Here is a 14,100-nt window from a genome sequence, read left to right on the forward strand (position 1 = left end):
CAAGACATCTATGAAATTTGTATCGCTTTGTGTGTGTGCTGTGGATAAAATAAAAATGGTCTTCAAAATTTTCCAAGCATATTCACAAATAAAAGCTGGAAAACAAAATGCCTTCTGTTCTGCTCTAACAATAAAAAAAGAGAATAAAACAATATCTTTGCTGATAATAAAAACTTCTCTTTTACAAAAAAGTAAACTGGTAAGCGCCTAAATAGGATAAAAAGCAATACTTTGCACCATGCTACACCAAAAAAAAACAAATCGCACTTCTGGCATTTTTATGCACTATTGTGCAGAAAAGGTCAGCAAAAAATCTGAACAACGTTCACTAAAACACTGACAAAACTACAAAATATTACGATAAAACCAGAGAGATACGAGAAAACTGGATAAAATATACAATTGTTGAAAAGAAAACAGATAAACAGAATTTACTGGCACACCAACCAAAAAAAAAACGCCCACACACATTTCACTCCAAAACTACATAACTATCGGCGGCTGAGAATTCACAGCAGACACATATTTAGCACGCATGTCGCCAAATGGAATTTGCACCAAAAAATTCACGCCAACGCCAAGTAACAAATACCAGCGGTCGTGAAAGGCACAGCACAAATTCCAACATTTCACCTCGTCGACACTATTATAACCGTATAAAGAAGTTAAAAGTGACGCACAAGTGAACCGTGCAAGTTGGTAGTCATCATAAAACTAACTCATCTTTATTGATGTATATAATTCACTCAGTGCTCTTAATGCTATGTTCTGAGAACCCTCTCAGTGGGTTTCATCATTATACCGATGTTGTCTTGCTATAACAGCGAGTAAGAAAAAAAGAAAATGCTTGCTCTACCAATGACGGAGAAGAAACTATTCTCACGAAAAGTTTCATCGCTCGGAGCGGGAATCCAAACCTCGCCCCATAGCATGGTGCGATTAGAAACTTGGTGACCCTAATGCCTGGTTTACATTGTTCAACCAAAACGAGCATTTCACTTTAAAACTCCTCAAAAAATTTCATTCGAAATAATGATGTGTTTAGACTTAGCAAACGACTCGATCGGGAACTTGAATGCTCTTGAATAAATATTTCCCAGATGAAGCAAGTGTTTACATTGTTCAAGTCGTGCGGTACGTTATCAAACTGAATTGAATTCAGCTCATTTGACAGACAACTTGAATTAAACGCACTTGAATCGCGGATTCAGACGGGCAAGTGAGATGATTTCTTTTGACTTAAACGAAAAAGTTCAACATGTTTAACTTTCGTTCAAGTCAAATCAGTTGCTCAACTGAGATAAACGGTGGAGTTTATACCCCGGACAGACATGTGATACGAGTATGATTCCTGTACAACGGAACGCAGTGTCAAGAAAATTCTAACAAGACTGACTTGAACTGAGAGAATTTTCAGTATGGCACTCATTTCAAGCGCAATTGGGTTTTTAAAGTAAGAAAAATGTAATGATTTTTTTATTTTATACGAAAGAGCACATTTTTCTGAACCACCATGATTTTTTTCGGATTTTTAGAACTTCATTTTGGTACCTAAAATCGCTTCCGAAGAGATTTTTCGAAATCACCTTTTGACAACTGGCCAACTGTTTGACAGCTCCGCCCAGTACAAAATGCAACGAGGGGTGATACGACAAATCGCTCCCATACAAACTTCAAACTGATTTTTAAATAGGTTCCCGGGCACCAAAATTCATGAAAATTTGGATTTCGGCTCAGTTTTGCATGCAGATTCTGAATATGGAATTATCTCAACACCGCTAAAGAAGCCAATAGGACAGATCGGTGAAGTACTAGATTTGAAGTAATGAGCTGAATTTTAGTATGGTGAGAAGGTCAATTATCCATTTCTGCAATGAAATGGTGCAAAAAGCGTGGGTATTATGATTTCTTGCCTAATTTGATGCTGTTTGAGCAAAACTTTGAGCAACAGTGTTGTTGTTTTCTCAATTTCTTGCAGCATAAACAAAATAGTTATCCAAAGTTTTGCTCAAACAGCATAATATTAGGCAAGGAATCATAATACCCACGCTTTTTGTACCATTTCATAGCAGAAACAGAGAACTGACCTTCTCACCATACTAAAATTCAGCTCATTACTACAAATCTAGTACTACAGCGAACGTGCCCTATTGTACAGTGATTCTTGAATCACATGTGTGTCATAAGTATTACACGTTCAATTCGCATTCAATTGGGCATTTACAATTAACTTGAATCAAGCCACTTGCTCCATGTGGCTCCCGCACGGCTACGAGGCTCCTCAAAATGTATTGCATTGTTTCGTGCGAAGTTTCGTGAGAATTTTTGAGGAGCGGTAAATAATGATTTTCCAATTTTTTTCCGTGCTCTGGAACTCAAACTTTGAGTGTCATCCAATGATTGGGCACCAGCGGACGATACAGCGTGCTCACAGCACTGTTCGCATCCCTTCAACACTGTGGCTGAAAATACTAAACAAAGTTACAAAACCATTCGAGACTGCGTTCAGCCAAGCGGCAACAGTGTGTTCGTGACGCGCAATTCAACCGCTCGATGAGAGCCCGTAGTTTACCTTTCTACCGTCGGTCGACCGCGACGACGGACGTCGGAGTCGGACGTCCCAAACGGAGCACTCATTTCGCTGTCTCTCTACTCGGCTTGTCAAAAAGTTTCTGCTGTGCGCTCTCTCGGGACGTTTCGATGTAGCATATTTCGCGAAATTTTACTATATTTTGTGTGTTATTCTTGGAAATGTTATGTGATTAGTGGTCTACGGCGTACGTTCCGCCGAAAGAATTCCGAAAATCGTGGAAAATGAAGTGTTAAACGGTGGAAAAAGTAGTTTTAAATGCACGAAAATAATGACCCTAATTTTGGGGGAAATTTGTTTTGCGGAGAAAAAGGCCAGGCAGCAGCGAAGAGTAATAAAGGGTGAATGTGTAGTTTCAGCGTTCGGGCTTATTCCGTTGATTCTAGTGCGTGAATGATACAAAAGCAAAACTGTATTGCTAGTGGCGAGGATAAATTTTCGTTTAATAAAAGAAGCAAAGAAAGTGACCAGTGTGCCGTTATCATAACAGTGCCAGTGCGAACGTCACTGTGGACCCGGACAGCGCAATTAAATATTGGCCTACCTATAAAGCTCCGCGCGATAGTGGCGAGAAAAGCAGGTAAGTTGAGTTTTAATTTTTTTTTTAGCCGAAGCGATCGCGCCAATAACTATTGAAACGAAGCATTGATGGCCAGTATTTTTTTCTGATGATAAAAGTTCTTTGAACCAGCGTTGGTACTTATCTTAAAATTGCTTATACATTCACAGAACAAGTGTGTTTAGATTCTTCCTTAACCTGGTTTATAGCATGTAGGTATGCTGACAAGCTATCGTCGTAATGAATAAACATACAAATCCGATACATATATACGATTGACAATTTTGAAGGCGTATGACTCACTTAGATGGCTGTGCAAACACATGTTTAAGACTTTTGATATGCATGGACAAAAATACTGCGTTTATCCTTCCTCAAGAGTTCAAAGTAAAATGACTAGAACATCATCCGGGACAATTTGTATAGAATTTAGATTTTTTTTCTTGCAACGTATAACGTTAAAACGATGTGATTAATCTTTTGAGATGATGTGCAGATTTTAACACGGATCTTGATTGAGGGGATTAGAAACAAAGGGGTGTAATTACAAAAAAAAAAACACTTTAATTTGTAACTTGTTGTTTTATTGTAAACGAAACGATTTGTAATTTGTTGTTTTATTGTAAACGATGAGAAAATGAGGTTTAAAGTTTTTCACCAATTTTGTCCGATTTATTGTAATTATTATCGTAAAAAACAAGCAAAAAAAAGTTCCTGAAAGCTAGAAATCTGAAAGATTTGATGATGTGGTTAGCTCAAAATCGATAAAATGGTCTCTTACACCCTTTACATTTTGGTCCCTCAGTTGTATTCCTGATGAGATTTTATAGGATTGTTTGTTTTTAAACAGGATCATCTTTAGATAGTTATAGTTATAGTTTATGACAAATTCTTCTTTAAATGTCGACAAAATCCAGTCGAACCTTCTGGAAAATTGACTCTTTCTGGGTTAGCGGATACCATCTTCGAAACGTTAAATGTTTCCCCCGCTATAAGAAGTTTGATAAACATGGCACTTACTTTTGTGAGACCTCTTTATAAGCTAAGGGATGAAAGTCTCTATAATAAAGACAAATCAATCAATCAATCAATGAGACCTCCTCTGAAGCAACTGGCTTCAAAATGACCTATTTTTTAATCTTTCATATCTTTCGACCATTAATTTGTCCATTGAGGTCGGAGATATCATTGAAGTCATACAGTGGAATTGAAGAAGCCTAACAAGAAATATGGATGCGTTCCAATTTTTTGTCCAGAATACACGCTGTGACATATTTAGTGAAACATGGTTAACTTCGGATAAACATGTCTACTTCTTCTTCTTCTTTATGGCTCTACGTCGCCACTGGGACTTGGCCTGCCTCGCTTCAACTTAGTGTTCTTTGAGCACTACTTCTTCTTCTTCTTCTTTATAGCTCTACGTCCGCACTGGGACTTGGCCTGCCTCGCTTCAATTTAGTATTCTTTGAGCACTTCCACAGTTATTAATTGGAGGGCTTTATTTGGATGCCATGCCCAGGGAGTCGAGAAAATTTTCCCGACCGAAACGGGAATCGAACCCGTCGTCTCCGGATTGGCGATCCATAGCCTTAATCACTAGACTAACTGACGACCAAAAACAAAAGATGTCTCCTTCCACGGTTTTAATAGTATTTGTTGTGATCTAGGGGATGGATATGGAGGAGCGATCTTGAGGATCAATTCAAATAATTCCATTCCTTTTATAGAATTGATTACCCCCTATGAACGACACTGAAATAGTTGCATTTCATGTTAGTATATTAGGTAAAAGCTTCAGCATAGCCAGTGTGTACATACCGCACAGCGCTAGCGTATCTCGGTGAGTTCTTGCGGTAATATGCTGTGCTATTCCAGCGCCTTGGCTGATCGTAGGAGATTTCAATGCACACGGAACAGCCTGGAGGTCTCCAAAGGACGACAATTGCGCAACCCTGATGACCTCTGCGACTATTTTAATTTGGCAACCGGGAAACCAACGCGAAATAAACCTCCAGATCCTTCAAGTATGTTAGACCTTTCAATATGTTCGAATTCACTATCATTGAATTGAATTTGATCTACCGATCAAAATTTCCCAATGATTCGTTTCAAACTTGCCAGATCGACGTCGCGTATGACCTCACGAAGCATATTGACTGGGGTAAATATGCTGAGTTGGTCTCCGAAGGCGAGCAGTCGGTTGACGTTCTTTCACCACATGACAGGAAGAATATCAATTCTTGTCCGGGTTAATCGTCGACAGTGCTCTTCAAGCGCAGCGTAGATTAGTTCCGAGAACTTGAATACGGCGAAGATCCCCCCACTATGGTGGGATTTATTTATTTATTTATTTATTTATTTATTTATTTATTTATAAGTTCTTATCAACAGACAAGTATTGTCCCAATGATGGTATTAAAAAAACAAAACTAACAAAAAGTAAAACTAATGTAGAAATACACAAACAAACATTATTTAAAATTAGGTTCTACGTTCTAAGAAGAAACTTGAAAAGCGTTGGCGTAAAGTCTGTCGATTAATGTGGTAGTCGAACAGAGAGGATACTTGGTTGAATAACCTATGCATACCCACAATCCCGTCGTTCGAGCTGTAGTCCGATCGACGGAATGGTATTCTGAGCGTACTGTTGTTCCGTAGCGCCCGTACGTAAAGACCGATCTGCTCAAGGATAGCGCTGCAGTAAATTCGGCCTTGCAACAAATCTGTCACGAGCAGTGCTCTTGACGTATCTCTGCGAATTCGAAGCGGTTACAGATTAATCAGTCGGCAGCGGCTATCGTAGCTTGGCAGACGCAAAGGGTTTAGCCAAGGTAACCTACGCATATCGTAGGAAGCGTCTGTAGTAAATATTGTAGGAATATTTACTACAGCGTCGATGAAGTATGTACCGGAGTTTAAAACATGTCGAGCGCGCTGCTCACAGGAGAACTACGAGCGGTATTCCTCTATTCACATTATATTCAAGAATCTCGTAAAGGACAAGAAACGTGGTTATTGGAGCAATTTTGTCAACGGTTTATCGCGGGAGAAGTCTCGTGGTGGACTCTCTGGACAGTCGGAAGGAAAATGCACAACGCGGTTAATGAGGATCGAGAAAGCTAGCCTGGATGGAATACGATGGACTCACCCTTTTCGATGCTAGAATTCTCACTCGCGCTTCTGTCATGAAACAACACTGCCTCAGGAATGGACAGAATAAAGTTCAACTTGCTCAAAAGTCTCCCAGACGTCATGAAGAGGCGCTTGTTGAATTTATTCAATCTATTCTGGAAGAGCAACACTGTTCCGGATGAATGGAGACGAGTGAGGGTTATAGCCATCCAAAAGCTCGGAAAACCCGTGTCGGATCACATCTCGTACCGTCCTTTTGCGATGTTACGCTTACGGAAGCTACTAGAGAAGATGATTCTCTACCGGCTCGATACATGGGTTGAATCGAACAGCTTTCTTTCAGATACTCAATTCGGTTTACGCAGAGGCAAGGGAACGAGCGATTTTCTGGCGCTGCTTTCTACAGAAAATCAACTGGCCTACGCACAAAAAGAGCAAATGGGCTCAGTGTTTTTGAATATTAAGAGGGCGTTTGATGCAGTTTGCGTTAATGTCCTTTCAGACAAACTCCACAAGTGTGGGCTTGCTCCGATTTTAAACAACTATTTGTGCAATTTGTTATCCGAGAAGGACATGTTTTTCCTCAGCAACTCATTCGTTAAAGTTACATGGGTCTCCCCCAGGGTTCATGTTTAAGCCCCCTTCTTTACAGCTTTTACGTCAGAGACATCAACGAACGTCTCGTGGAAAATTGCTCGCTACGACAGCTTACGGACGACGCCGTGATCTCTATCACCGAACGAGAGGCGGAAGGTCTGCATGGAACACTGCAAGATACCTTAGACAATATGTCTGCTTGGGCTGTAAAGCTGGGTATCGAATTCTCTCCGGAGAAAACTGAGTTAGTTGTCGATTCTAGGAAGCGTGATCCATCAGATCTACAGCTTCAATTTTTGGGTAAGGAACTCACTCAAAGTCTTTCACATATATATCTTAGAGTTTGATTCATCTTTAAAGGCAAAGCACATTTATTATCTGTATCAGAAGTGTGAACAACGAATCAACTTCATGCGTACACTCACCGGAACATGGTGTAGAGCCCATCCGGAAGATCTGGTAAAGCTTTATCGGACAACGATACTGTCGGTTCTCGAATATGGTTGCTTTTGCTTCCAGTCCGCCGCGAAAACGCACATCCTGAAGCTAAAGCGTATCCAGTATCGTTGTCTTCGGATCGTGTCAGGCTGCATGAACTCGATGCTCACAACGAGGTTAAAGTTCCTTATTTGCTATGCGTTGCTAAATCCATTGGTAATTGGAAACTTTGAAAAGTTGTTGTTCGATCAACTTTTCAAAGTTTCCAATTCATCAATCAATGTTTATGACGGTGTACTACTCGTACATGACTCTGGAGAGTCCAAAACTTCCAAGACTTCTCCAATTTATTTGTTGTTTATTTGTTGTGTGTCCATCAACAGGCAGCAACCTGCCCCAATGATGTTTGGTGTTAAAATTATATACATAATACAAAGAGAAATATGCTAGCAAACGAAACAAAAGACATGTCAAAAGGTAAAATACAAGCTTAAATTCTAACACAGACGTAGTCAATAGTTTCTACTGTTAAAAAACGAAGAGAATCTCCGGCGAAGAGTTTCCCGGGCCAGATGGAAATCGAAGATTGATGCGACTCTGTTGAAAATCCGTTGCAACCCGTGGATAGCGCCGTGCATCGCATAATTAGATCTTCGTAGAGGCAATCTTAGTGAAATGCTATTGCGAAGTGCACGTGGCTGAACGTTCAAATGTATTTGTTCCAGGATTGTCCCACAGTCTATACGTCCTTGTAGCGTGTCTGCAATCATCAGTGCTCTGGTCGTTTCTCTACGGTTACGGAGTAACTCGAGATCGATTAAACGACAGCGGTTTTTGTAGCTCGGTAAACGAATCGGATCCCTCCAAGGCAACTTTCGAAGCGCGAAACGGAGAAAGCGACGTTGGACAGATTCAATTCTTTCGGAACCGTTGCAGTAAGCCGGGCTCCAGACTGCAGAACAGTATTCAAGAATGGAGCGCACTAGGGAGCAGTAAAGAGACTTCAGGCAATGGATGTCGGAAAAATTCTTCGCTACTCTGAAGATAAATCCCAGAGCTCTGGAAGCTTTGTTGACCGTATACGATACATGCTGGTGGTATGTCAACTGGGAGTCCAGTATAACGCCTAGATCTTTGATATGGTTTACTCGCTCGATAGTGACGCCAAGCATGCTGTAGTCGAAGAGAACCGGCTTCTTTCGTCGAGAAAACGTGATGACGGAGCATTTCGTAGGATTGACAGTCATTCGGTTCAACAAGCACCAGTTAGTGAAAAGTTCAATCTGCAGCTGAAGAAATTGACAGTCGGCAAGGGTGTGAATCTTGAGGAACATTTTGAGGTCGTCGGCATACGATAATCGGGGTCCTTCAATGATAAGATGGACATCGTTGAAATACAGTAGGAAGATCACCGGTCCCAGGTGGCTTCCTTGAGGAACACCGGAAGAAGCGTGAAAACGTTCTGATCTGAAATCTCCTATGGATACCATCAGTTGACGATTGGAGAGATACGACCGGAACCAGCGCAAGATATTACCACTGAGGCCGAATCTGTCGAGTTTAGCGATAGCAATGTCGTGGTCCAGCTTGTCGAAAGCAGCAGATAGGTCTGTGTAGATGACATCGGTCTGCACGTGTTCATTCATACTTTCGATGATATACGATGTGAGGCACAATAAATTGGTGGTGGTAGAGCGGCCGGCCAAAAAGCCATGTTGATCGGGGCAGAGGTGTTGCTTGCAGTGCGAGATGACAGGCTCCATAACGACCAACTCAAACAGCTTTGAAATAGAGCTCAGAGCCGCGATTCCTCGGTAGTTGTTCACATCGCGTTTGCTTCCCTTTTTGTGTACTGGAAACATGAATGCAATTTTCCAGCAGGAAGGGAAAATGCCACTAGAAATCGACATTTCGAATAAACGGTGGAGTGGTGCTAGCAGGTGGGAGATGTGCTCTTTCAGGAACACGGAAGGAATACCATCCGGCCCTGGGTTGAAAGACGACTTCAATTTGGAAGCAGCTCTAGCAATCGCATCAGCTCGAATGTCCAAACCACTCATCGTTTGACCGGAAAGAGGAACATTGCTGGCTGCACGTCTAACTTGGGCGTCGGTAATGATTTCGTTGTTGTACACGCTTGCAAATTTATCGGCAAACAGTAGACAAATTTCCGGAGTAGAAGAAGCAGTTATCCCATTCAACTCCATCGAGGAAGGAAGGCCAGATTCCTTACGTTGTTCGTTGACGTATTTCCAAAAAGACTTAGGCTTGCGTTTGAGTTTGAGTTCTATACTTCGCTGGTACCGAGAGAAACAATGTCGGCTCAAGCTTTGATAAACGTTATTAATTCTTACGTAGTGATCCCTAAGACAAAGCGAACGATGCTTGGAAAATTTCCTCAGAGCCGCTCTTTTGATTGATTTCATTTTGCGTAATTCACTGGTTTGCCAGGGAGGCCGAGGATGTTCACTATGGATATTCTTAGGTACATGTCTGTCGATGACATATGCCAGGACATTTAGGAACGTTTGAGCGGCTTCATCCACATCGCTAGGGTCGAGAACAGTTTCCCAGTCAATACTTCTCAGCACATTAGAGATGCTGAGATGGTCGGCTTTTTGAAAGTTGTACGAAACGGTAACTGGGCGGGTCTTGAAATCAGAGCTGCAAGCTTCGACAGAGATGAGCAGTGGAGGATGATAACGGACGACTTTCACCAACGCGCAAGGTGCCTCCGAGATGATTGGCGCAGTGTCTCTGCAACTCACGAAACAAAGGTCCAGACTGCGGTAATTCTCGTTGACGACGGGATTGAATTGAGCCAGCGTTGCAGCACTGTAGCTGTCTAAAAGATTCGTCGCAGTTGCATGGAATGACGAGCGTTCGGGGTCGGGATAGAGAAATCCGTCGTGCGAGGGCTTCCATGAAATGTGCGGAAAGTTGTAGTCGCCCATAATGAGAATTTCATCAGATGTAGTTGCGGTCTCCATTACAGTATAGACAGATTTACAGTGTGCCTCGATGAGTTCGGCATCGTGTGCTCGGTTGGGGGCAATATACAATGAGCAAAGAAAAATGGTTCGATTCATCAATTTGACCGAAACCCAGACTTGCTCCAAGCAATTCCACATATCGTTGGCAAGAGCCTTCACTATTGCTTTTGATCTGACCATGAAGCAAGAAATCCGTGGAATCCCAGTTCAGCTCCGATCGGAGCACATTCCACGTATTTCCTAAGCGAAATGCGATCATTTCTGAGTGCTCTATCGAATTAAGCATATAATATCACCTTAGTTAGGGTACCTTCGCATTGCTCGATCTCAGGCAATGAGAAAACGGACTCGCTCGCTAAGGTGGGCGCTATGGAAGGCGATATTTATGACCGTCATATCGCCTTCAATGATTTTTTTTTCGATTGCTCATCAGCATGCCTTGATCACTGGTCAGTTGGCAACAAAAATGGGATGCAGGGGAAATGGGCAGGTTCATTCATTTATTTAGTTAACATCAAATTCATGGTAATACTGAATCAACAATTTGCCGCCATAATACTCGATTTGCAGCTGCAGCTCTCCAACGTCGGTCACGCCCAACACTCGCCAGATCACGCTCCACCTGGTCCGCCCATCGTGCTCTCTGCGCTCCACGCCTTCTTGTACCAACCGGATGGTTAGCAAACACCAACTTTGCAGGGTTGTTGTCCGGCATTCTTGCAACATGCCCTGCCCATCGTATCCTTCCGGCTTTGGCCACTTTCTGGATGCTGGGTTCGCCGTAAAGTGCAGCGAGCTCGTGGTTCATCCTTCTCCGCCACACACCATTCTCCTGCACGCCGCCGAAGATCGTCCTTAGCACCCGTCGCTCGAAAACTCCGAGTGCTTGCAGGTCCTCCTCGAGCATCGTCCATGTCTCGTGTCCGTAGAGAACCACCGGTCTTATTAACGTCTTGTACATGATACATTTGGTGCGGGGGTGAATCTTTTTTGACGGCAGTTTCTTCTGGAGCCCATAGTAGGCACGACTTCCACTGATGATGCGCCTTCGTATTTCACGGCTCACGTTATTGTCAGCCGTTAGCAAGGAACCGAGGTAGACGAATTCCTCTACCACCTCGAAAGTATCCCCGTCTATCGTAACATTGCTGCCAAGGCTTGTCCTGTCTCGCTCAGTCCCACCTACCAGCATGTACTTTGTCTTAGCCGCATTCACCACCAGTCCGACCTTTGCTGCTTCACGTTTCAGGCGGGTGTACTGTTCTGCCACCGTTCCAAATGTTCTAGCAATAATACCCATGTCATCCACAAAACAAACAAATTGGCTGGATTTCGTGAAGATCGTACCCCGGCTGTTGAGCCCGACTCGTCGCATAACACCTTCCAGGGCGATGTTGAATAGTAGGCAGGAAAGTCCATCACCTTGTCGTAGTCCCCGTCGAGATTCAAATGAACTGGATAGTTCACCCGAAATCCTTACGCTGTTCTGCACACCGTCCATCGTTGCACTTATCAGTCTAGTCAGCTTCCCGGGAAAGCTGTTCTCGTCCATAATTTTCCATAGCTCTGTGCGGTTGATACTGTCGTATGCCGCTTTGAAGTCGATGAACAGGTGGTGCGTTGGGACCTGGTATTCACGGCATTTCTGGAGGACTTGCCGTACGGTGAAGATCTGGTCCGTTGTCGACCGGCCGTCGATGAAACCGGCTTGGTAACTTCCCACGAACTCATTTACTTTAGGTGAGAGACGACGGAAGATGATCTGGGATAGCACTTTGTAGGCGGCATTCAAAATGGTGATCGCTCGAAAGTTCTCACACATTAACTTGTCGCCTTTCTTGTGGATGGGACAGATTATCCCTTCCTTCCAGTCCTCCGGTAGCTGTTCGGTTTCCCAGATCTTGACTACTAACTGGTGCAGACAGGTGGCCAACTTTTCCGGGCCCATCTTGATGAGTTCTGCTGCGATACCGTCCTTACCAGCCGCTTTGTTGTTTTTGAGCTGGTGGATGGCATCCTTAACTTCCCTCAGCGTGGGAGTTGGTTCGTTCCCGTCCTCTGCTGCACCAACATAGTCATTTCCTCCGCTGCCTTGGTCCTCCGTGCCTACATTCTCTTCGCCATTCAGGTGCTCATCGAAGTGCTGCTTCCACCTTTCGATCACTCACGTTTGTCCGTCAGGAGGCTCCCGTCCTTATCCCTGCAGATTTCGGCTTGCGGCACGTAGCCTTTGCGGGATGCGTTGAGCTTCTGATAGAACTTCCGTGTTTCCTGTGAACGGCACAGCAGTTCCATTTCCTCGCACTCCGCTTCTTCCAGGCGGCGCTTTTTCTCCCGGAAAAGACGGGTCTGCTGCTTCCGCTTCTGTCTGTATCGCTCCACATTCTGTCGGGTTCCAAGCTGCAGCATTACCGCCCGCGCTGCATCCTTCTCCTCCAGAACCGCTCTGCACTCCTCGTCGAACCAATCGTTTCGTCGACTCCGCTCTACGTACCCGATAGTGCTCTCGGCTGCGTTGTTGATGGCTGCTTTGACTGTACTCCAGCAGTCCTCTAGAGGGGCCACATCGAGCACACCCTCGTCCGGCAACGCTGCCTCGAGATTCTGCGCGTATGCGGTGGCGACATTCGGTTGATTCAGTCGCTCTAGATCGTACCGGGGCGGCCGCCGGTAATGTACGTTATTAATAACGGAGAGTTTTGGGCGCAATTTAACCATCACCAGGTAGTGATCAGAGCCGATATTAGCGCCACGATAGGTCCTGACGTCGATAATGTCGGAGAAGTGCCGTCCATCAATCAGAACGTGGTCGATTTGCGATTCCGTTTGTTGTGGTGATCTCCAGGTGTAACGATACGGGAGGCTGTGCTGGAAGAAGGTGCTACGAATGGCCATGTTCTTGGAGGCGGTGAAATCGATGAGGCGTAGGCCATTTTCGTTCGTCAGCTGGTGGGCGCTGAACTTTCCAATCGTCGGTCTGAATTCCTCCTCCTGGCCTACCTGAGCGTTTAGATCCCCTATGATGATCTTGACGTCGTGGTTTGGGCAGCGGTCGTACTCGCGTTCGAGCTGCGCGTAAAATGCGTCTTTGTCATCATCAGTGCTTCCGGAATGAGGGCTGTGCACGTTTATTACCCAAGTAACAATCAGCATGCCTTGAAGGTTTATTCATGTTTTATCCTGGTTTTATACAAGTATGTCAAAAAGCTAGTTGTTCTAAATTAGTTTTATGTGGTAGTTTTTTACTTTGAACCTTTGGCGTTCCATAAAACTATCATATAACTTCTGCTATAAACATCTTCAATTAAAGACTTGCAAGTAGTCATGAATTGGTTTTATCACTTATTATACACCATTTCAATAAAACTTGCATTTGCGGTTGTTGTCGGAGAGATTTTTTTTTGTAAACAAATACACAAAACTGTGAGGCAATGCATAAAACCAACAAAAGATTTCGTGGCCGTAACATAAACCAAAAAAATGCTGTGATAAAACCGCTAGTTCTATCATGAGCTCAGTTATGACTACCTCAGGAGGGTTAGCCCTATTGGAGGAATCATCAGGAACACAGAGTTTTATCAGAAAAATATGTCGCCTACCTGGGATAATTCATGTAAATACACAAAAATTATTACTCAATTTTATGATTTCACGTACAGCTTAAGATCAAATTAAACCATACAACACGATTCCGTCATTTTATTTTGTCAGAAAAATAACATAATGTCTTTTAAACTCCGCTGTATTGAAAAAACCTTTTTTGCACTCAATTCCACCGAGTAAATTAAATG

General features: G+C 43.4%; 1 protein-coding gene across 2 annotated transcripts in view; it reads left to right on the top strand.

Moving 5' to 3' along the window:
* The first annotated feature begins 2,630 nt into the window (after nucleotides 1-2,630).
* The window catches only part of LOC109418245 (zinc finger and BTB domain-containing protein 24), a 91,620-nt gene continuing 80,150 nt past the window's right edge, over nucleotides 2,631-14,100 (top strand). For both annotated transcript variants that reach the window (XM_062842137.1, XM_062842138.1), the window contains exon 1: nucleotides 2,631-3,170. The gene's annotated coding sequence lies outside the window, so the exon portion shown is untranslated. The remainder of the gene's footprint in view (nucleotides 3,171-14,100) is intronic.

This window comes from Aedes albopictus, chromosome 3 (assembly GCF_035046485.1).
Source record: "Aedes albopictus strain Foshan chromosome 3, AalbF5, whole genome shotgun sequence".
Taxonomy (NCBI): domain Eukaryota; kingdom Metazoa; phylum Arthropoda; class Insecta; order Diptera; family Culicidae; genus Aedes; species Aedes albopictus.